Source organism: Schistocerca americana, chromosome 3 (genome assembly GCF_021461395.2).
Source record: "Schistocerca americana isolate TAMUIC-IGC-003095 chromosome 3, iqSchAmer2.1, whole genome shotgun sequence".
NCBI lineage: Eukaryota > Metazoa > Arthropoda > Insecta > Orthoptera > Acrididae > Schistocerca > Schistocerca americana.
Genome location: NC_060121.1, coordinates 398188952 through 398211706, shown reverse-complemented (window position 1 = coordinate 398211706; position 22755 = coordinate 398188952).

Sequence of the window (22755 nt, the reverse complement as noted above, 5' to 3'; positions counted from 1 at the left end):
CTATGACGTACCACCTTTTAGCTGTGTTTGGTTCTGAGGAACAACGAATGTTGGCGACAAAAATTTCAGAGCTTTCCCGCTCTAAGTGTTAGTCATATGTTCATCTGAAGAGGTGGCTTTTACGGTCACGAAACCAGCAATGATCAAGTAATAAAGGACTAAATACAGCTGAAGCGGTTATTAATACTCAAAATGACTACTCATAGCTGTGGTTTCCCCACCTACAAAGCTGTCTGGAGTTACAAGACAGGCGTTACAAGACAGGCGTTACAAGAGAGGCGTTATGCAAGAGGTTTACTATTGGAATTTCGAGAGAGCACTTCCCGGGAAGAGTCGGACAACATTTTACTCCCTCCCACATACATCTTGCGTAATGACCACGACAAAAAAATTCGAGAAATTACAGCCAGTACAGATGCCTACAGAAAATCATTCTTCCCAAGTGCCATTTGCAAGTTGAACAGGATAGGGGGAGCGGGGGTGGTCAGTTAGTGGCATTAGATGTATCCTCCGCCACACATCATTAGGTGGCTTGCGGAGTACGATGCGGATCTCATACATGCAAAGCAAGTAACTGTGTTGTGTGTGGCATAGATTAATTATAACCTACCACTTATCGGTCTTTCCATCTGCTTACACAGCAGGTGCGGATGCAGGGTTAGATTCTCTGGGTGGGGGTGGGGGGGGGGGGGGGGCGTGGAGTCACAGATTGCTATATTATCACCCCCAGTCCCCAACTCAAAGATAAGGCTTGTAACATATTTCAGAGTAACGAATGAAATTTGTTTATATTAGTGCCTAGTACATTGCTTAAGCACAACTTCTAAGAAATTCAGCCTTAGAAAAGCATTCATAAAAAAAAAAAAAAAAAAAACACTAAAAACACTGTAAGGAAAGAAGAAAGAAAAATAGACGACGCACTACGAAGTAACTGGCGGAATGGGAATGTAAACGGCAAATGTGATGTACGGTAGATATACAGACAAACAAATGATTACAGTTTCAGAAACATTGGATGATTTGTTCTAGGGAAAGAACTTCATAAATTGAGTACATCAGTGATGCGTTGGCTCGCCCCTGGGCTGTTTGCAAGCTGTCACTGGGCCTGGCATTAGTAGCTGGATATCCTCCTACGGCTCCAAATTGCGTCCAACTGAGCATTAGATCGTCCAAATCCCGAGATGGTTGGAGGGCCGTGCCCATAATTACCCTTGCTGGCCCAACTAGGGTGCGGGAAGCACGAAGAGATTCTCGCGCGTGTAACGGGCACTCTATTGCTGAAATGTAAGCCCAGGATGGCTTGACACGAAGGGAAATAAAACGGAGTATACAATATCGCTGACGTATCACTGTACCGTAAGAGTGCTGCGAATGACAACCACTGCCGTTCGGAGCATCTCTAGACACGTCTTTCTGGTCAACAGGGACTGCAATTTTACTGAATCGAGTAGAAATGTCTTCAGTGATGAGCCTCACTTTGAGTTGATTCCCGATGCCTTGCGAAGACGTGTGTGGTGTCGCCCTGGACAGAGGTCGAATACCAGATTGATTGTCACCCACCATCAGGTTCGACAACCGGGAGTGATGGTCTGGTGTGTTATTTAATTTAATAGCAGAACTCCTTTGGTTTTCATCAGCGGCATCCTTATCGCACAGCGGTACGTCGCCAATACTCCACGCCCTGTCTTTTCCCTTCATGATAAGCCATCATGGGCTTACATTTCAGCAAGATAACACCCACCACCACAAGGTGTGAGTTTATACTGGTTGTCTTCGTCCATGCCAAAGCCTACTTTTGGCAGAAATGTCACTGGATCTCTCCCCAAATCACGTCTTGAGCATTATAGACATGTCCCTCCAACCAACTCGGGTGTTTGTCGATCTAAAATATCAGTTGGATAGATTCTGGCACGATATGCCTCTGGAGGACATCCTACAACTCTGTCAATCAATGGTAAGTCGAATAACTGCTTGAATAAGGGTCAGAGGTGCCACAATGCCCATTTTGTGAAGGTTTCCTCCTGAATAAAGCATCCAATTTTTATGAAACCGTAACGATTTTTTTGTTTGTACATGTTCGGCACATATACCGATTTCCGTCCCATTGGGATAATTTCTTAGTGGTTTATAATCTTTTTGTGTTAGAGGGTATCTTGGTACTCTCCCTTGTCAATGCACATCATTCTCACGGGTTACCAATTGAGAGGCATGCCATTACCGTTTCCGAACTCTGGCGCAGAGTTGAAGTAACATGGAATGGCATACCTGCATTTTTCATACGACCTCAGTCTGACGCGACGTCAAGCGAGATTAGAGCTTATCTTGCTCCCAAATGTGGCAGCTCTCTGCGCTAACTTCGCATCCTATCAACTGCAACTTCGTTGATGTCACTGACACTTCGTCTTTTTTATGGATTTCATTGGACCAACCTAGTTAGTTATAAAAGGGTTTATACAGATTGTTGATATTCAATAGTACAATACAGTTCAGTAATAACGACAGTTCAGTACTGCAGTCGTTATACAGGGATTGTTATAATTTATTATTATATAAAGGGTGCTTTGCTCTTGTCTGAGATCACTCTTCCTGTCGCCCTTTTATTCATCTTCGTTAATAGCTTGGTTCGTGTGTCTAGCAGTACTCTAGTTTAATCTGTTTTTTTTTTTAATTTATCTACTGTAATTTGGAGTTCTCTAACATCTTCCTTAATTTCTGTGATCCATTTAATGCTGCTCTTCCTGTTCCACAATTTTCTATTATTTCCTTACCAATCATGTTTTCTGATGTTCTCATCAGATGTCCGTAGAAGGATATACGCTTCTTCCTCATCGTGCTCATAACTGGTTCTATTTTCTTGTACACAATATCATTTGAAGCTGTTCTCCATTGCCCATTTACTTCAAATTGTTTATTTACGGATGTCCTAATTATTGTTCTTTCTATCTTTAGTATTTTGTCAATTTCTGCTGTATTAGTTGTTTTGAAGATGGTTTCAGCTGCGTAACTTAGTTTTGGTTGTATAACTGTTTCATGATGTTTTAATTTTACATCTATGGAAAGGTGTTTTGTTTTACGTGTTTTGTTAATGTGATATACTATTTCAGTTTCTGGTTCTGTTTTGCCATGATGGTTTCTCATTTGAATTTCAAGTATGTATTTAGATTTATCAGTATTTTTTATTTCTTCTTCTCCTATTGTAAATTTGCTTGCAACTCGTGGATTTGTTGACATAATCACTGTTCTTTAAAAAGATGTTCTGAGGCAGTTTCTTGTAGTAATTTAACTTGTTGCCTTATTTCTCGTACACTGTTGGCTAGCAGCGCAACATCATCAGCAAACCCCAATCAGTGTAAACTTATATTATTGTTAGCACTTCCAATTCTTATGTTCTTTGGGGTATCTTGTACCATTCCTCATTATGTATTCCAGTACACAGTTGAGCTGTAATCGTGATAGACTGTCACCTTTTCGTAAGCCTGTTTTTATACGGAAATTCTCCTCCAAACTTGACCTTCGATTTGGTGTTGGTTAGAGTAAGTCCTATTAATTTAATAAATTTTGGATGGAGTCCCAGACTCCTTAAAATTTGTAATACTGAAGGTCTATGGAGACAGTCAAATGCCTTCTTAAAATCTACAAATGTTACTGCAAGAGGTTTGTTCCGTTTCATGTAGTATACCATAATCAGTTTTAAACAAATGATCTGTTCCGCAAAGCTCCTCCATGATCTGAAACCCTCATGGTATTTCTGTGACCCCTGTTCTCGTTGTTCCTCGATTCTCCCATGTCGGATCTTAGTTAAAATCTTGTATGTGCAGTCTCGGAGAGAGATTCCTCTGTAGTTGTCTGGATTGCTCTTATACCCCTTCTTGGGTAACGTGTGTTATGCCCGTGGTCCAATGCTCACTACCATTCTGTACGAGTTTTAAAAATAAAATTTTGTTGTTTGATACCATTCCGTTCATACGTTATTAACGGCATGCATTGGGAAATTCCAGCTCAGACTGTGAACAGCAAACAGCTTACTGACTGTCCTGACACTTGCTCTACGATGTGACCGCCTTCCTGTACTCGCAAAACTTAACGAGAAATTCTATGTCCTTTGCACCCATTGTTAAATGATCAAACTTCGTGACCTGTTACCTTGCGAGGTATTCAAGACATTACCTTACAATTTTCCATAACCAATTAATGATCTTTTGGAAAAATACTGAACTAGAATTATTGCAAAAATTGTATTATGAGGCGGGTTAAGATATTTTTCTCAAACACATAATTCTTTTTGAGAATGTTTGGTTTGTGCGGCGCTCAACTGTACGGTTACCAGCGCCCGCACAAATTCCCAGTCTTTACTGAGTCCAATCTCGGCAACTTCATGAATGTTGATGAAATGATGAGGATAACACAAACACCCAGTCCCCGGGCGGAGAAAATCCCCAACCAGGCCGGAAATCGAACCCGGAACCCCGTGATCCAGAGGTAGCAACGCTAACCAGTAGCCGGCCGGAGTGGCCGAGCGGTTCTAGGCGCTTCAGTCTGGAACCGCGCGACCGCTATGGTCGCAGGTTCGAATCCTGCCTCGGGCTTGGATGTGTGTGATGTCCTTAGTTTAGTTAGGTTTAAGTAGTTCTACTTTCTAGGGGACTGATGACCTCAGATGTTGAGTCCCATAGTGGTCACAGCCATTTTGCTAACCAGTACACCACGAGGGGCGGACGCGTAATACTTTTTGAAATAGTGTTCTGAAAAGATTAACGTACAAAGTAAACAACGTAGGATTTTTCTTTATTTGAGTCCCTAATGTGTTGAATCTTATTCTTTGCATTGCGTGAAAATTTCATGTTTCTACCTTCAGTGTTATTTGTGGTAAAGGGTCAGCAAAAAAGGGATAGCTCTCAGGTACTGAGGTTGGTAGTCTTTTTCAACTACAAACTTTGATACAGCGTTACAGCCCTCCCATGAACTGGAATTGCCCTGATCCATCTTCTGTGTCATCTCCAATGTCACAGATGCCCGTTGCCTTCCTTATTCACTTTCCAACATTTTATGTCAGTTACTGAGGAGCAAACTCGGCTTGGCATCCACTAGGAACATCCATTTCTCGAATACTTCTAGCTGTGTTCTGTCCTTTTCTCACCCCTAACTTGTCACGAACCTTCGTTCTTATATAGTTACCACCATTGAATGTTATTACAGCATCAGATACTGCTAACTTTAGGGTCATGAGACCAACAAAAACGGTTTTAGACACATGGCAGCACACCACATTGTTGACGGAGACGTTCGCGTTTTGGATTTTCCCACGGAAATATTCCTTTAGCAGCTCTGAAATTGCCAAATCGATGAATATAGTATTGATTGCCTCCATTATTGTCAAATTAGTAGAATGTTTACGTGTAAATGCACCTTGGTTACCAAAACATTCAGCGTGCCTACACTTACACCTATCACTAAGGGACGTGATGGCTTCAGGAACATTATAATGTGATTGTGTATGTGGGTGTGTATGTGGTAAGATTTCATGGGAACAAGGTGCTGAGATCATCCGTCCATAAGCTCACACATTACTTAATCTAATTTAACCTCACTTACGCTAAGGACAACACACACACCCATGGCCGAGGGAGGACTCGAACCTGTGACGGCAGGAGCTGCGCGGACCGTGACAAGGCGCCTCAGACCGCTAGAACATTATTCTGGTTATTTACAGTAACTCCACCGTTTCCACAGGTGTTGTCTTCAACTTTAGGTACAAATTCACATCTCACATATATGTTATCCGCAAATTTAACTTCTGTTTTACACTTAGTGATTTCATAGGCATAGTACACTGCAGAAATTGCTGGGTGCCACATTGTTTTCTAGCAAAGTAGTGCTAGAAACAAAGGACTGGTTTGTTTATTCGTAATGCCAATTTGTGAGATGTAACAGTGGCATCACATCAAGGCAATCCACAGCCTTCTGCCGGCCGGTGTGGCCGTGCGGTTCTAGGCGCTTCAGTCTGGAACTGCGCGACCGCTACGGTCGCAGGTTCGAATCCTGCCTCGGGCATGGATGTGTGCCATGTCCTTAGGTTAGTTAGGTTTAAGTAGCTCTAAGTTCTAGGAGACTGATGGCCTCAGATGTTAAGTCCCATAGTGCTCAGAGCCATTTGAACCATTTTTTTTCCACAGCCTTCTGGACTGTGTGGTTCCCAAGATATACTGTTCAACTATCTCAACGTACACAATATGATGAACATTGTTAGTAGGATTTGAAATTTAAAACTAAAGTATCTGTTTTTAGCGTGTAATATACGTGTTCAGAAGTGTCTAAGGAATCTTATGGAACAGAAAACAGGAAATGCCCTTATCGAATCTGACGTACAATTTGCCCGTAAGCCAACGGTTTCCGGCAGCCAGAACTGTTTTCACCCTACAGACGCTGCTCAGACGCCCCCACATCTCGCAGCCTGGGTGGCGGGAGGGGATGAGTGCGGTAGGCGTGCGATGCGACACTGGCCGGGGTGCGCGCTCATCCGGCGGGCGGACAGTTTAATTGGTTTCTGCGCCAGCAGCGAGCTGGGAGCGCGTGCTGGGCCCGATCCATCACGCCTTGCGTCCCGCCACCGTCCACCCCCACTGTAACCCTGACGCCCAGCCTCTCGACATTTTCCGTGTTCTCGGCGCTCACGAGCTGTGAATGTATGTCTAATCTGCCATTTAAGACACACATCGCGTTACGCGAGAAACTTACATCTGCTTATATCAGAATACCAGTATAGTTTACTGCTACTACAGACTACTGAGTAGATGCGAGTTACGCATTCATCAACACGGTATCCAAACTGCAGTCATGGAATACTGTGCGAATGTCTGGGCACAAAGACTTCTGCTCATAACACGAGCATGACTAGTTAAGGGCGCAACGCCGAATGCTTCTTCGGTTGACGGGAGGCTTCAGTATATTTAGCATAATTCTCATTTATTGTTTCGTCTCGTCTCCACATTTTTAATTAGAGTACGTTTTTTGATTACTCAGGGTCACCTTCAGAGCTAAGTAGTTGCGTCGCAAACCCTCTTGTCGACTCAGAATCACATTTCAGACTATATGACCGACTGTCTTAAAATCAGTACAATTGCTGACTCTCGCGAGACTAATATGTTGGCTATAGTTGAAATATTGTGTCAATTGAGAGGTTGCAGGTAACACTTGGAAAATATCTGATACGTCAATATCCATATTTTATCAATATCCATATTTTACTGAGCTAGAGGCCGTGACTTGATTTCTGGTGGCTGGTTGTTCTTGGTATGCCGTGAGAGGACGCGAGTTCAGAGTGCGTCAGTATTAATTCGATGCACAAGTACGGTACGGAGACACGATTTTGAGCTGTAGATTGGTCACGGAGTCTGCTGCTAGCGACTATCCGTCACGCTCTCCCAGGAGTGACGAGTGCCAACTTAGAAAGGTGGCAGGTTCTCCTGTATGATGGAAGCTATGTGAAGGGTAGTCACATATACACTGAGATGACAAAAGTCATCAAATACCTCCTAATATGGTGGCTGACCTACTTTTTCCAGGTGCAGTGCAGTAACTCGACGTGGCATGGACTAACGAAGTCGTTGGAAGACCCTTGCAGAAATATTCAGCGATGCTGCCTTTATTGCCGCCCATAATTGCGAAAGTGATTTTGTGCACAAACTGAGCTCTTGTTGATGTGCGATAAATAATTGATGCGTGGCCACAGAATGCTCTTCAAACCAATCGTGAACAATTGTAGCCTGGTGACACTGCGCCTTGCCATCCATAAAAATTCCTTCGTTGTTTGGGATCATTAAGACCATGAATGGCTGCAGATGATCTCCAGATATCCGAATATAACCCTGTCAACGATCGGTTCAGAGAACCCTGTCCATTCTATGTAAACATCACCCCGTAACATTATCGAGCCACTGTCAGCTTGCACAGTGTCTTGTTGACAACTTGGGTCCATGGTTTCGTGGTGTCTGCGCCACACTCGAACACTACCATCAACTCTTAGCAACTGAAATCGGGACCATGCCACGATTTTCCAATCGTCTAGGTTCCCACCGATATGGTCACGAGCCCAGGAAAGGCGCTATTATCAAAGACGCTCGCGTTGGTCCTCTGCTAAAATACCCTATTAACGCCGAATATCAACACACTGTCTGAATGAATACGTACGTCGTACATCCCACACAGATTTCTGCGACTACTTCACTCAGTGTTGCTTGTCTGTTAGCATTGACGACTCTACACAAACGCAGTTGCTCTCGGTCGTTAAATGAAGGTAGTCGGCCACTGCATTGTCCGTGGTAAAAGGAAATTCGGTATTCTCTGCACACTCTGATGTTTTTGGGTGGCATTATGTGGGATCGACGTACGCCGCTGGTGATCATGGTAGGCGCCGTAATGGTTGTGTGATACGTGAATGCCACCCTCCAACCGATAGTGCAACCTCATCGGCAGCATTCTGGCGAGGCATTCGTGGACGACAATTCGCGCCGCCATCGTGCACATCTTGTAAATGACTGCCTTCAGGATAACAACCACGTTCGAGTGGAAATCATGTTCTTCAGACATGAACTCTATCGAACATGCCTGGGATAGATTGAAAAGTGCTGTTTACAGACGACGTGACCCACCAAGCACTTTGAGGGATCTACGCCGAATCGCTGTTGAGGAGTAGGACAATCTGGACCAACATTGCCTTAATACTACGCCACTACGAATACAGGCATGCATCAATGCAAGAGGCCGTGCTACTGGGTATTAGAGGTACCGGTGTGTACAGCAATCCGCACCACCAACTCTGAAGGTCTCGCTGTATGGTGGTATAACATGTAGTGTGTGGTTTTTCTGTGCAATAAAAAGAGCGGAAATGATGTTTATGTTGATTTCTATTCCAATTTTCTGTACAGGATCAGGAACTCTCGCAACCGAGGTGATGCAAAACTTTTTTGCTAAGAGTATTATGATTATGCTTCCTAGGTAACTGAAGAAAATGCAGAAATCACAGAGGGATGAGTGTGATGTCTTCAGTAGCCAGACTGTAAGGTAGAATCCTAACGAATAAGGTAGAATCCTAACGAACTGGACAGAGGAACAAGTACTAGAAGAGCAAAATGGATTTCGACCTGGATGTTCCTGTATTGATCGAATACTTATTCTGCAAGATTTATATGCGTGGATATACATAAAGCATACGGCATGATCCCGCTAAGAATAGTATTAGCTGTAGAAGATGGCTCTGAGAACTATGGGACTTAACATCTGAGGTCATCAGTCCCCCAGAACTTAGAACTACTTAAATCTAACTAACGTAATGACAACACACACATCCATGCCCGATGCAGGATTCGAACCTGCGACCGTAGCGGTTGCTCGGTTCCAGACTGAAGCGCCTAGAACCGCTCGTCCACACCGGCCGGCAGCTGTAGAAAAACTCTATGCTGAGTGTATGAGTTGTGTGAAGATGGGTAAGCAGGTATCCGCTGAATTTAGAATCACAAAAGGACATCGACAAGGAAGTGCTTTAGTTTCTACTCCGTTCGAAATCAATTTAGTGGAAACTCTATGAGAATGGAAAACTTAAATGGTGGAGCATGCCAGTCCTGGTTGGAACAGAAACGTTACGTACGTTATTTCTTGGAGGACGACCAAGTGATCAGTTTAACAAATGTTGAAGATGTGGAACGTATGTTACGGAAACTCACAGAACAATGTGTGCAACGGTCTTTCTATAAATGTTACAAAACTGAATATTTTGCAATGGAAGAAAATGAGGTTGTAGATTAAGAAACCGATTTTTGCAAGATAAAAGGAAGTAAGGCTTTTAAATACCTTCGGGTAACATTAACTGTTAGTGGAAAGAGCGCAGAAGGAATAGAAGATGATGCTGTCTATCTGACAGTTAAATTCTGCGTTTTGGACGTAAAATGAACAGTCAAAACCAATAAGGTAGTATACCATACAATTGTGAATTGTATGGTATTCTGGAAACATCCCCCAGGCTGTGGCTAAGCCATGTCTCCGCAATATCCTTTCTTTCAGGAGTGCTAGTCCTGCAAGGTTCGCAGGAGAGCTTCTGTAAAGTTTGGAAGGTAGGAGACGAGGTACTGGCGGAAGTAAAGCTGCGAGGACGGGGCGTGAGTCGTGCTTGGGTAGCTCAGTTGGTAGAGCACTTGCCCGCGAAAGGCAATGGTCCCGAGTTCGAGTCTCGGTCCGGCACACAGTTTTAATCTGCCAGGAAGTTTCATATCAGCGCACACTCCGCTGCAGAGTGAAAATCTCATTCATGTCATAGACAGTTCCTATTTCCTCCATGTTCGAACGACATCGATTTGGATCACTCCGAGACAGCTGGATGCGTCCCTTGTTGAGAGCCCTTCCTGGCCCAAAGTAGCAATGCCGAGGCGATTGGACCGCGGTATTGACAGTCTAGGCATGGTTTAACTACAGACAACACGAGCTGTGCACCTCCTTCCTGGTGGAATGACTGCAACTGATCGGCTGTCGGACCCCCTCCGTCTATTAGCTGCTGCTCGTGCATGGTTGTTTACGTCTTTGGGTGGGTTTAGTGACATCTCTGAACAGTCAAACGGACTGAGTCTGTGATACATAATCCACAGTCAACGTATATCTTCAGGAGTTCTGGGAACTGGGGTGATGCAAAACTTTTTTTGATGTATGTAGTTACGTACAGCACTCTTAGGCAAGGTAGGTGCGATTAGGTGAATGTAATTGATTGGGAGCGAATTGCACTGGAGTTCGAACAGATGGTAATAGCAGTGCAGAGCCAATTTATTTGTTTAATGTTACTGGTAATACACAAGTAGGTGAATTAACCAGAAAATGAAATTTAATTAAATTGTGTAAATTAGTTATAGTGTAGACTGACGACTAAATACTAAAACTGCTCTGATAATTTCCCTTTCCCAGTTGACGAGAAACTTCAACGGACTCGCAGTGTTGCGTGAACTGCGAATATAAAAATATATAATAATATTAATATATCCAAGAAGCAATGTATCACTTAAAGAGATTAGCGGTATCGGGTGACATCATACACTTCAATTAAAAAAGAAAAGAATAAAAATACATCGACATCCAAATGTGAATTAATGAAATATACATTTGCTGTATTTTATCAATGTTTTAAAACTGCATGCTGGTATAGCAGAAAAACTTATCTGCTGTGATATGTACGTTTAGAAAGGTTTGCCAACATCATTGCCTTCTACTTCGTATTTTCATTGTAACTGGCTCTTAACAGCTGACTATCCATTGATGGAGATTAGCATTTTGGTCTACATTGTAGCACATGGAGACGTTGCTATTGACAGAATTTGTGTGTTTGCAGTATGGCAAATGAGATTAATTTTCAGTCTTAAAGGAAATACAGCTTAAATTTATGTAAATACACATGTTAAATGCCGGAATGATGGTTTTTAATTTTTGAAAAATACGACAGATTGCATGTCTTAATAGTCATTCAGTATTACCAGTATTTGTTAATCGTAATTTTGTGTTTGTAGTCTTTGCAAGTATTTGAAGTTTGATGATGTTTATGCACATTAAAAATAACGATTTTCTAGAAACATTCCTCCCAGTAAATAAGAATTTCACTTTATTTGAGGAGAAATTTTATAAATTCTTTATATGCTTAATTATCAGCCAATGTGCCATTGCGTGGTTTAATGTACAAGAATATGAGACACAATTTTGAAAAGTTCACATTGTGCATAATTACTTAAGACAAAATTCCCTTAAGACGTTGGTAGATAATTTAGAAGAAATGTTTGAAAACGCAGACACTGTTAATCAACCTGCAACTGACAAATTTCCTGTTAATTGGTAGCTAAAGCTGTGGAACGTATGTCGTTTAATTTAAATTCAATACCGATACATTTATCGCCATTCAGAACTGAACTACCGTTGATGTTAACGAATGAAAATTTCAGCAAATACAGTGCTCGAGTTTTTAATTAATTTTATTAATACGTACATTTGATTGTAGAATATTCTCACAAGGTGAATTGAAAAAAACGCAAAACGGAATGTGTCCAAATAGCGGCTGCTTACTGGGCGTTATAGACATACTTACAGTGAGCAACATATTGTCTGTAAATCACAAATACACAACCCACACGTCTGACATCCTCGAACGTAACACTGTATCTACTTCACTTCTACGTTATTGGTATTACTACTGGTTGTTATAACGGCGTTGACCACTTTGCGGGTTGGTATGCAATAGTTGTCTTCAAAGATACATGCGCTTCATCACTTAATTGTTTCATTATCTATGTATCCTTTTGTTTCTGTGTAACTTGTATTGTGATGAGATACATGAATTTACCGTGCATAGGTACAGGTTCGCTTAGTGATCAATCCTGTTTCAATTCAGTCACGGCCAACATGTCAGGCGTACAAAATGTATTACGTGCTTGACACATGACTATCAAATTATTTTACCGTAATGTCAAAACACTCGATCAACGTCCTCCAACAACGTAGTAAGGTTTAGACAGTGAATTTCTCGTCCATCTAAATAACAGTTAACTGAAACAGTGTAAACTGAAGCAGAACAGTAATACCATTCTTTTTCTTCGTATTGTAGGAGGCTACGCTGACTGCGTAGCACTGCGAAATGGTTCAGTAAAACTGGGCTTTGTGTGTTTCGAAAAGATTTTCACTACAGAGAAACGTGGTTCCGGAAGACAACGTTTAACTGAGATTCCTAGCCACTAGAAGATTCATCTATGGTGTCTTTTCAAAACTAGTACAGTGAGACAGAATTTAGTACCGCCGTATGAAAGTCTATAGTCACTGCTTATTGGTAGTTTATTAAGTTACGCATTACGGCAAAGGATGAGGGGATTTTGTATCCAAGTCTTAAATAAACAACTTAAGAATGCAGTTCTTCTTCTTTTCCCCCTTGTACAGCATCTACGATAGTTTGTGTGGTTGTAAACGGAGGTGATACGTGTACCCCAGATGTATGCATACACTGTTGTACATTTGAAATCGTGCGAACGTTTTTCTAAAAGTTTTGAGTCGTCTTAACTGTGGCGGAACTTGTATACCAACCCAGTGTTTGCCTGGCAGAGTTAGGAAACCACTCAAAAGGCACAACCAGGCTGGTTAGCACACCGACCCTCATCGTAAAATCTCAGGGCGATTTCTCTCCGGGGCCGACGCACCTGCCCAAATTCCGAAAGTGACGTGCTAGCTATCAGATATCAGAGCAGGCTTAAGTACGCATTTCTTACAGAAATTAAAGTCAAACTACTACTGTATAAACGTATTCAAAGCACGGCCAAATGTTGCCCGCCCTTTCTGCTCGCCGCCCACCACACCACCTCTTCAGACTACGACACACCTGCTTTTAGCCGGCCGAAGTGGCCGTGCGGTTCTAGGCGCTACAGTGTGGAACCGAGCGACCGCTACGGTCGCAGGTTCGAATCCTGCCTCGGGCACGGCTGTGTGTGATGTCCTTAGGTTAGTTAGGTTTAATTAGTTCTAAGTTCTAGGCGATTGATTACCTCAGAAGTTAAGTCGCATAGTGCTCAGAGCCATTTTAACCATTTGAATCTACTTTCACCTCCAAACACTAATGCAAAGATTCATAGCAGCTGTCACTCAAAAACTGGCAACAGTTGTGGGAAATAGAAACTCCAAAAATCATTAAACATTATTTATTTTCAAATCTGAAAATTATATTCAATGGACGACGTATTTTGACTGCGTCATCAGAGTTTGCAGATCACACAAAAACCTACATTTTAGCTGTTGTGACGTTCAAGGATGACAAAAAAGTTTTTAACTACTTATTAAGATTTCTTTCCGGTTATGAAAACTGACAACGGCTGGGAGAGCGATGTACTGACCACATACCCCCCATAGCTGCATCCGGTGACGCCTTAGGGCTGAGGATGACACGGTGGCCGGTCGATACCGTTGAGTCTTCAAGACCTGTTCGGAAGGTGTTTGTTTGTTTTGCATTTCTTAAGATTTTTGTACATAAGTGGCGAACACTGTGACAAATATTGGTATATTATTTGTTTCTTGACTTGTGCGTCCTTCAGAGGAGAATACCACCACGAAGATGACGCATGTCGGAAAAGCTTTACAATTGCTTTCAGGATTACATTGTGCCAAATGTTCTCACGTAATTTGCGGGTTCTAATTGAGGCGTCTGATTTATGATTTCCAGAGTGAAGAAAATTACTGGAGAGGTAACTTAAGTAACAATTGAATCTGAAGGAAAGGTTTATCGAATGAAAATCTATGCAAAGCCCACAAAAGTAATGGCACTAGGATGAAATATTAGAACATGTGTGAAGTTATAAATACCTAGGCATCAGGACAGAAGCTTACTGCCAGAGCAGTTTGTTTTTAGACATCAATCTTGTAACTGGTTTGATGCGGCCCAAAACGAATTCCTCTCCTATGCCAACCTCGTCATCTCACAGTCGCACTTGCAACCTACGTCCTCGTCTATTTGCTGGATGTATCCCAATCTCTGTCTTCCTCTACAGTTTTTGTCCTCTGCAGCTTCTTGTAGTCCCATGGAAGTCATTCCCTCATGTCTTAATACAAGTCCTATCTTCATGTCCCTTCTCCCTGTCAGTCTTTTCCACACATTCCTTTCCTGTACGAATCTGAGCAGAACCTCCTCATTCCTTATCTTATCAGCCCACCTAATTTTCAAGATTCGTCTGTAGCACCACATCTCAAATGCTTCGTTTCTCTTCTATTCCGGTCCATGTTTCACTACCATACAAAGCTGTGCTCTAAACGTACGTTCTCAGAAATTTGTTCCTCAAAGTAAGTCCGATATTTGATACTAGTAGACTTCTCTTGCCCAGGAATGCACTTTTTTGTCAGTGCTAGTCTGCTTTTGATGTCTTCCTTGCTCCGACCGTCATGGTTATTTTGTTGCCTAGTTAGTAAAATTCCGATATTCATCTGCTTCATGACCATCAAACCTGATGTTAAATTTCACGCTGTTGTAATTTCTGCTACTCCTCATTACTTTCGTCTTTTTTCCATTTAGTCTCAATCAAATGGTTTAAATGGCTCTGAGAACTATGGGACTTAACTACTGAGGTCATCAGTCCCCTAGAACTTAGAACTACTTAAAACTTACTAACCTAAGGACATCACACACACCCATGCCCGAGGCAGGATTTGAACCTGTGACCGTAGCGGTCACGCGGTTCCAGACTGAAGCGCCTAGAACACCTCGGCCACACCAGCCGTCAGCCTCAGTCATTATTCTGTACTCATTAGACTGTTCATTCTATTCAGCAGATTATGTAATTTTTCTTCACTGTCACTCTCTATTATGTTCTTACGAGAATGGTGTAACCATATGTATTTGAACAGTGGACAATGAGTACTCACTCTTCTTCAACGACCTCGTTGATAAATCACATTGTAAAACGGTATTCTTTCCTGGATATTAATAAGTTTGATTGTGGTATATGGGAAATAAAACCAAGTTATTTAAGTTACAAGTTACTGAGAATGAAACACAATAATAATATTACGATGTTTTCCTCAGATTCTACAGTGAATGTATGTACCGTGTAGAATAGCTTAAAATAAATATAGTCTGTACATTAGCTATTTTTAATTCAGTAATGGACTATAGCTTGAGGGGAAAGGAAGGAAGCAGAGAGGCACGTTCTACATTCTTTTGCGTGCTGATACCATAGCTCAACCACTGATAGCAGAAAAGTAGCAACGACTTCGCCACATTCTTCACTACTGGGATAATTTCCTACGATAATGCACAAGAAGGAAAATCAGACAGTAAAAGCTATGCTGTTGCCATAATTTGAGAAAAAATTAGGTAGAGTTTAGTTACGACGGATAATTGTTTTCAAACAGCAGAAGTTAAAACAAGAACATTGTACGATAAATAACGAGATTCTAGTCCGTATTAGTTCAGTGTGATCTTTGATTATTCCTGTTCTGTTATATTTTCTTTTTCACCGTATAACTCCTACACCGAACGTCCTGAATACGGTGTCATATCAAGTGCACTCTTTGACATCGTTACAGTGTTCGTTCCCCTCAGCGCCTCAGTAAGAGTTCCTATGTCCGTCAGCAGATCCCTACCAACTGCATTCGTTTCACACTATGGCTTTTCCACAGATTTATTTCTTCACTTTCACATTTTGCTGTGATTTGTTCCTCCATTTGCATTTTAAGATTTTTTGGCCGCAACACTGACAGACATTTCAGGTCACCATTTCAGTTCATTCTTTGTATGTTTCTCCCTTCCTCCATCTGTCTGACTTGCTTCATCTTGCTTTTCAGACGATATGATTCTATTGTATGTCCATCCTTTGAGCAGGAGGCGTCTGGGGCGACAGCCGTTTACTACCGTGTCAAGTAAATGAAAGCTCCTACAGCCGTCTTTATGATTTTATTTTATTTTGTCACTACCAGTTTCAACGCTTCAGTGCGTCATCTTCAGGCTTTTTTTGATGCGATACAGGTTGATATGATCCCAATGCATACCACATCTGAGTATCCAATAATGCTGTCAACAGATAAGGTATGCATATCAACCTGTATCGCATCAAAAACAGCCTGAAGATGACGCACTGAAGCGTTGATACTGGTAGCGACAAAATAAAATAAAATCATAAGGACGGCTGTAAGTGTTTTTATTTACTTGTCACGATATGAACCTTGTTCTCTAAAGCCTATTCTCAAATAATAATGAGTAGGACGTTCCACATATCACGTCATAATTTACATAGTAGGAGTCCCTGGCAATTTAGGTTGATTTGTCATTTTGGTGCGGCTGCAAGGTCTGCTTGTTCTCAACTTTTTTTATAGTGGTAACTTTACACTTCGTAGTCCATTTTGCTGGGACCTCTGTGTGAAACTCTTTGAAATTTAGTAAAAATATAACCCAGCAACCATAGCCTCTCTTCTTTTAATGATTGGCACCTCGACTCGATTTATGTTTCCGTGACACTCTCCCGAGGATTTTAGTGGTAACACAGATCTTCGTCGAAACTTTTTGATGTCCTCCGTCAATCGTATCTGGTAACTATCCCATACCGCATAGAGACACTCCAGGAGATAACGGACAAACATGGACAGTCTTCCTGGTTGGTTTGTTGCAACATCTAAGTGGTGTGTCAATAAAACGCCTTCCTCACAACTCTTCCCATGCTGCTGATATTAGCCTATACTCTTTTGACGAGAAATCCTTGTCTTATTTCCACTTAACCTCACTGACCCCTACTGTATCTCGATTGAGTCTTTGCATTTCCGTTTACAAATTTTCTAGCTCCCCTACCACATTCAGACTTCTGACCACATTCAGACTTCTGACATTACACGCGCCGACTTATAGAACGTTGTCCTCTCGTTGGTTATTCAATCTTTTTCTCATGGGTAACTTCTCCTTGGCAGTCACCTAACGGAAATCTTTTATCAATGGAGTCATCATGACACCTTTTCAATTACGGGCCACATGTCCTGTGGATAAAAGTTTTGTATCTTTAATGCAGTCGTTTCCATTGCCTTCGGCATCCTCATGCCTTTGGTCATTGCTGATTCTTCCGGTTTACTGTCCGTTTCGCAACCCAAGGACAAGAAAGTACCTTAAACCTCTATCCCCTCTTCTACCCTCTTTGACAAGGCAGTTGGCAGAGAGAGGGTGACTACTAATGCCGGAAGTCTTAGACCGCCAATGCTGATTATTAATCAAGATTTAAACAGTGGCGGGTTTCTATCCCGGCACCGAGAACGTTTTGATTACTGATCAAAGACGCTATATAGACCATCGCGTGGCAATCACATTTTCCTTCGTACCCCCAAAGCGTGTATTCCAGCACAGGAGGCAGGGTCATCCGCAGAAATAGCGTTCTGTGTAGGGCGTTGAGGCGAATGATCTCAAGAGGTGGTCGCCAATAATCCCTACCACACATCGAGCCTGAACCGGTTCTGAACTTTCGCTGCTATCTTACTATGGTGATTCTCTTTCGCCCATGAGTGAATGTTAAGAAGATTGATGAGACCGGCCCTCTTAAGCAGAGCCTCATCTGTGAGAGAAATCCCAGCACCATGGTGGTCTGGGTGACGAACCAGCGACAGAATCGTCGACGCGGAGGCAGCTCATTGGGTAATCAGGTCTGCACTTGTCGTGAGTGATGCGGATGGTGCAGTTGTAGTGGAGAACAACCTGGTCGTCTGGCTGACGCCGTGCTGGAGGGGCGTCTACCTGCTGCTGATACCGCGGTCAATGTCAAAGATCTTTTATATCCATTTTCAGGTGGGTAAAACTACTTTGGCCGTGTGTGTGTATGACCTTTCTTGCTCTATATTCCCTCAGGCATCGTTCTTGCAGTTAGTCCCCATTTTGCAAAATCGCCCAGAATAGTAATAATCATTCCTTCTTCTTTTTCTCATCAAGTATTAGACGGAATTGGCTCTTACGTCTCCCGTCATTCCTGGGGTCTTGCTCTTTCTCTTTTTCCTTGGGACTAACAATTTCTAGCGTTTAAGGACAATATGTCACTCTCCATTCTTTCTAAATGTACGTTCTATTTATCGTACTCTAGAATTTTTTCATCTAGACTAAAAGCCTTTAGTTCTCCTCTAATATCTCGATTCCCTATTCTGTCTTCTATCGCGCAATCTTTAACTCGTCTCAGGAATTTCATTTCTTGTGCCTGAATACGGCTTTCTTGCTTTTTGATAATCTCCGATATCTCACTTCCACAGAGGAGGGTGGGGACTGTAACAGTTTTTTAGAATTTAATTTGACTATCTTTCCTAATTTTGTTTCTGAGATTTCCATTATCGTTCCACCCGGCTAAACTTACTAAACTTCATTCCTATACCTTTGCTGTAGCCATATGTCACCTCGCATCGGGGGTAACCGAAGTAGTTTACTTGCTCTAAAACTTCTTATTTACCCATCTTTTAGTCCTAATGTGCTCTTTCCCCATGAAGGGCACTCTATCACCTTTTTCTAAATATTAGTTACTTACGATGTGTCGATTTCATCTGAAAGTGCTACATAGTATCAAAATACCCGATACTAGACCATAAGCAGTTGACTGACATGGACAGTTTTGGAAAATCTTATAGTCTGAAAGCTGTCAGTCTCTTTACAATAATTTCCGCTTGTTCGTCGGCTTACAAATTCACATTTTTGCCGGATGTTATCTATTTCAGTGTCGAGGGAAGAATCAAACCACATAACACTACCGTCAAAGTTGCAAGAAATTTCATGAAGATGAAAAGCGGTGAATTGATTTCTAACAAGATAGATGATAAAAGAAACCAAAACTTAATTAGCAAATTTTAAAGACAAAACCGCTTCAGCTGCAATTACTTTATTTATAAGCACGACTGGTTTCGCAGCATTTTAGCTGCATCGTCAGCGACAGTAAATTGAGGTCATGTTCTGATCAGAAAAGAGTACCTCAATTATAAAGTAGCATAAAACAACACAGAACGCTCCCGAGATATCAGGAGTACCAGTACCTGGTGCGCTAATGGGTCCCCATATACCGTTGAGGTGATCAAAAACTGGCCGAATATGATCATCTAAGGGATTCCATAAAATTAAGCAGCACCAGTCCCTCGTTTACCACTGCAAAAACGCGCAATGGATTTGTATTAACGGGCGGCGTGTCAAGACGTAAAACACAGCGAAACCGGTCCCGCTTACAAATAAATTACTTACAACTGAAGCGGTCGTATCTTCAAAATGATATACCCAGGCTGAGATTGCCCTTACTACTGTGTCTGTAAATAATGGGCAAACCGCGAACTGATTTCCTAATTTGGTAAAAACCATAACATTATCCAATACCTCCACGATTGCGACATTTGTCGTAGATCCCTTTACTGAGTGAATTATCTGTCTAGGGTGGGTGTGACCGAGGCTGGTCGTTGTTTCATCACTTTAACTGTGGGTGTGTTCGCAGGAAAACTACTGTTTTAGATTTTCAGGTATTTTTTCACATCTGAACGAACACGAATGTATTCAGTTTTGAAAAAAACATTTGCAAGACGATTCACAAAACCGAAAGTAGAACTACATATGATGGGAACTGGAAAAATGTATTTTTAAAATGGCCTGTGCTCTTTGAAGTTGTACTAAATTAACTTAGCTAAGCATGTTAGTATTTATTTTAAGCTGTGTGTAAATTGAGCTATCCCTGCATTTATAAAAGAATTCACCACAGCGCTGCTGGCCATAGCAGCGATTTAAGTTCTGCAATTTTTCAGATTACATTGCAAATACACACACACACACACACACACACACACACACACACACACAGAGTGCGTACTTTTTCGCGCGTTCCGCAATCACTGCAGTTAGCTTTATAAAGGAACTGTAGAGTTAGGCACGGCGCAGTGAGCATACAGTACAGTTTACTGAGGTATCGATGCTATTTGACGTATAATGAACGGGTTTTGCCGCCACAAGTGCCCGCCGTCGGCGCCATTTTAATGTCAATACCGGGCAACAGCAGAGCAAACGACCGCCATTCGCAAACATTTCAGTCGGCCGCGTCGCACGACTCGGCCGCCTAGCGGCGCTGGTGGCGCGAAACAAATGCCTCGCGCTGCGACCGAGCGCGCACGCGCGCCCTCCCATTACGGCGCCTAAGCAGAAATAATGCTGAGGGTCATTACCGCTGATTTGCGAAATCTGCAAAACTGGCAGTGGCCGCGGCCTGCGGCCGTGCCTCCGGAAGTAAACACGCAAGCGGTTTGGCCCCCTCGCCTCATACCCCCTCCGCTGGACCTCCTTTCCGGCGTTTTATTGTCCCCAATTCAAGAGCGGCGTGTCTGGACGACCAGTGCGAGAAACGAGTCACCAAAACCAATACTTTTTCTCCCTCCCGTCAATCCCTCTCTTTCTTTTGCTGCCTGTCGGACTCCCTTCCCCTAGCCACGCTCCTCCAACACACACAAACACACACACACACACACACACACACACACACACACACACACACACACGTTCCATTTCTTTCTCTCTCTCTCTCTCTCTATCTCTCAGCCTATCCTGTCGCTATCTTTCTCTGCCCCTGCTGTCCGCTGGAACGAGTGACCGCCTCTGCCCGCTCGCTTACGAACTTGATGGCTCAGCGCTACTTGTCCGGAGCCGGACCAGCAGGAACGCAGCGCCTCTGGCGGTGGGCCGCTTAGTTAGTACTGCCTCGACCGCCTCACCCTCCCGGGAAATCCTATTAGCCGCGCGCCGGAGATTTCCGTCGGATGCGCAGTTTGTGAGCTTTTAGAATGCTTTTCGCGTTATTAGTTAAAACGTGAGTAATCGTCTGGGTAGTCAGAATTAAGAGCTAAAGATTTCGGTAAACATTTTCAGCAGAAAAGACCGTAGCCGGAAGTAATACTTTCAATTAGCTTTATCCTCTTTGTGCGTGGCACGGAAGCTGATAACCACGAGTTAATTTCCTTGAGAACTGCAGCTAGCCCTTCGTCATTCTTGTCCTCGGCCGAATGTGGTACACAAGTACAAAAAAATTATCTGATTCATTTAATAATATGCAGTCTAAACGCTTAATGCTCCAAGTGGACGAACAAGATAAATAAAACATTTTGAATCTATTGTCCATTGATCGTTACCGGGCCAAATATCTCACGAAATAAGCGTCAAACGAAAAAAACTACAGAGAACGAAACTTGTCTACCTTGAAGGGGGAAACCAGATGGCGCTATGCTTGGCCCGTCAGATGGCGCTGCCACAGGTAAAACAGAGCCTTACGTGATACCACGTACTTATACGTTTGTGACTATTACAGCCCCATCTATCACAAAGCGAAAAAAGTGGTCCCACTAAAACATTCATATTTCTTTACGTACTACACGAATATGTAATAAAAATGGGGGTTCCTATTTGAAAAAATCGCAGTTGATATCCGCTTGACCTATGGCAGCGCCATCTAGCGGGCCAACCATAGCGCCATCTAGTTTTCTCCTTCAAGCTAGACAAGTTTCGTCTTTGTAGTTTTTTCGTTTGATGCTTATTTTCTGAGGTATTTGGCCCGGTCACTATCAATGGACCATCCTGTATAAATGCAGAAAACTGCGATCAGTCACTTATGAAATATTTCTTTATTTCCATTTTCTAATATTTTAAGTTGTTTTAGGCTCACCTTCAGATGAAGAAAAAAAAAGTTAAAGAGCTCGAAATGAACACAGTGATTACACCCGGCTGTAAAAAGTATAGCAACAAATCGATAAGGCGTACAGAAAATGTAAAAGAATATGTAGTACTAGGCGCTCAGTCCGGAACCGCGCGACTGCTACGGTCGCAGGTTCGAATCCTGCCTCGGGCATGGATGTGTGTGATGTCCTTAGGTTAGTTAGGTTTAAGTAGTTCTAAGTTCTAGGCGACTGATGACCACAGATGTTAAGTCCCATAGTGCTCAGAGCCATTTGAACCATTTTTTGTAGTACTAGCAGCAGTTCTTGCTTTACTCATTCACGATTCCTTTTTGGAATATGTCATGGTATTGTAGTTTAAGAACAACAGCGTAACACAATTCATACAGTCTTCTACATAGCACGTTTAGTTTACAAGGACGGAACATGCGGTCGGCCACAGACTTACGCCAGCAACAACGTCGTTACTTTCCTGAAGTAATTGAGCGAAACCATAGAAAATCTAAATCAGGATGGCCAGATGAAATCTGGAGCTTCCATCGTTCCGAATACAAGGCCAGACTG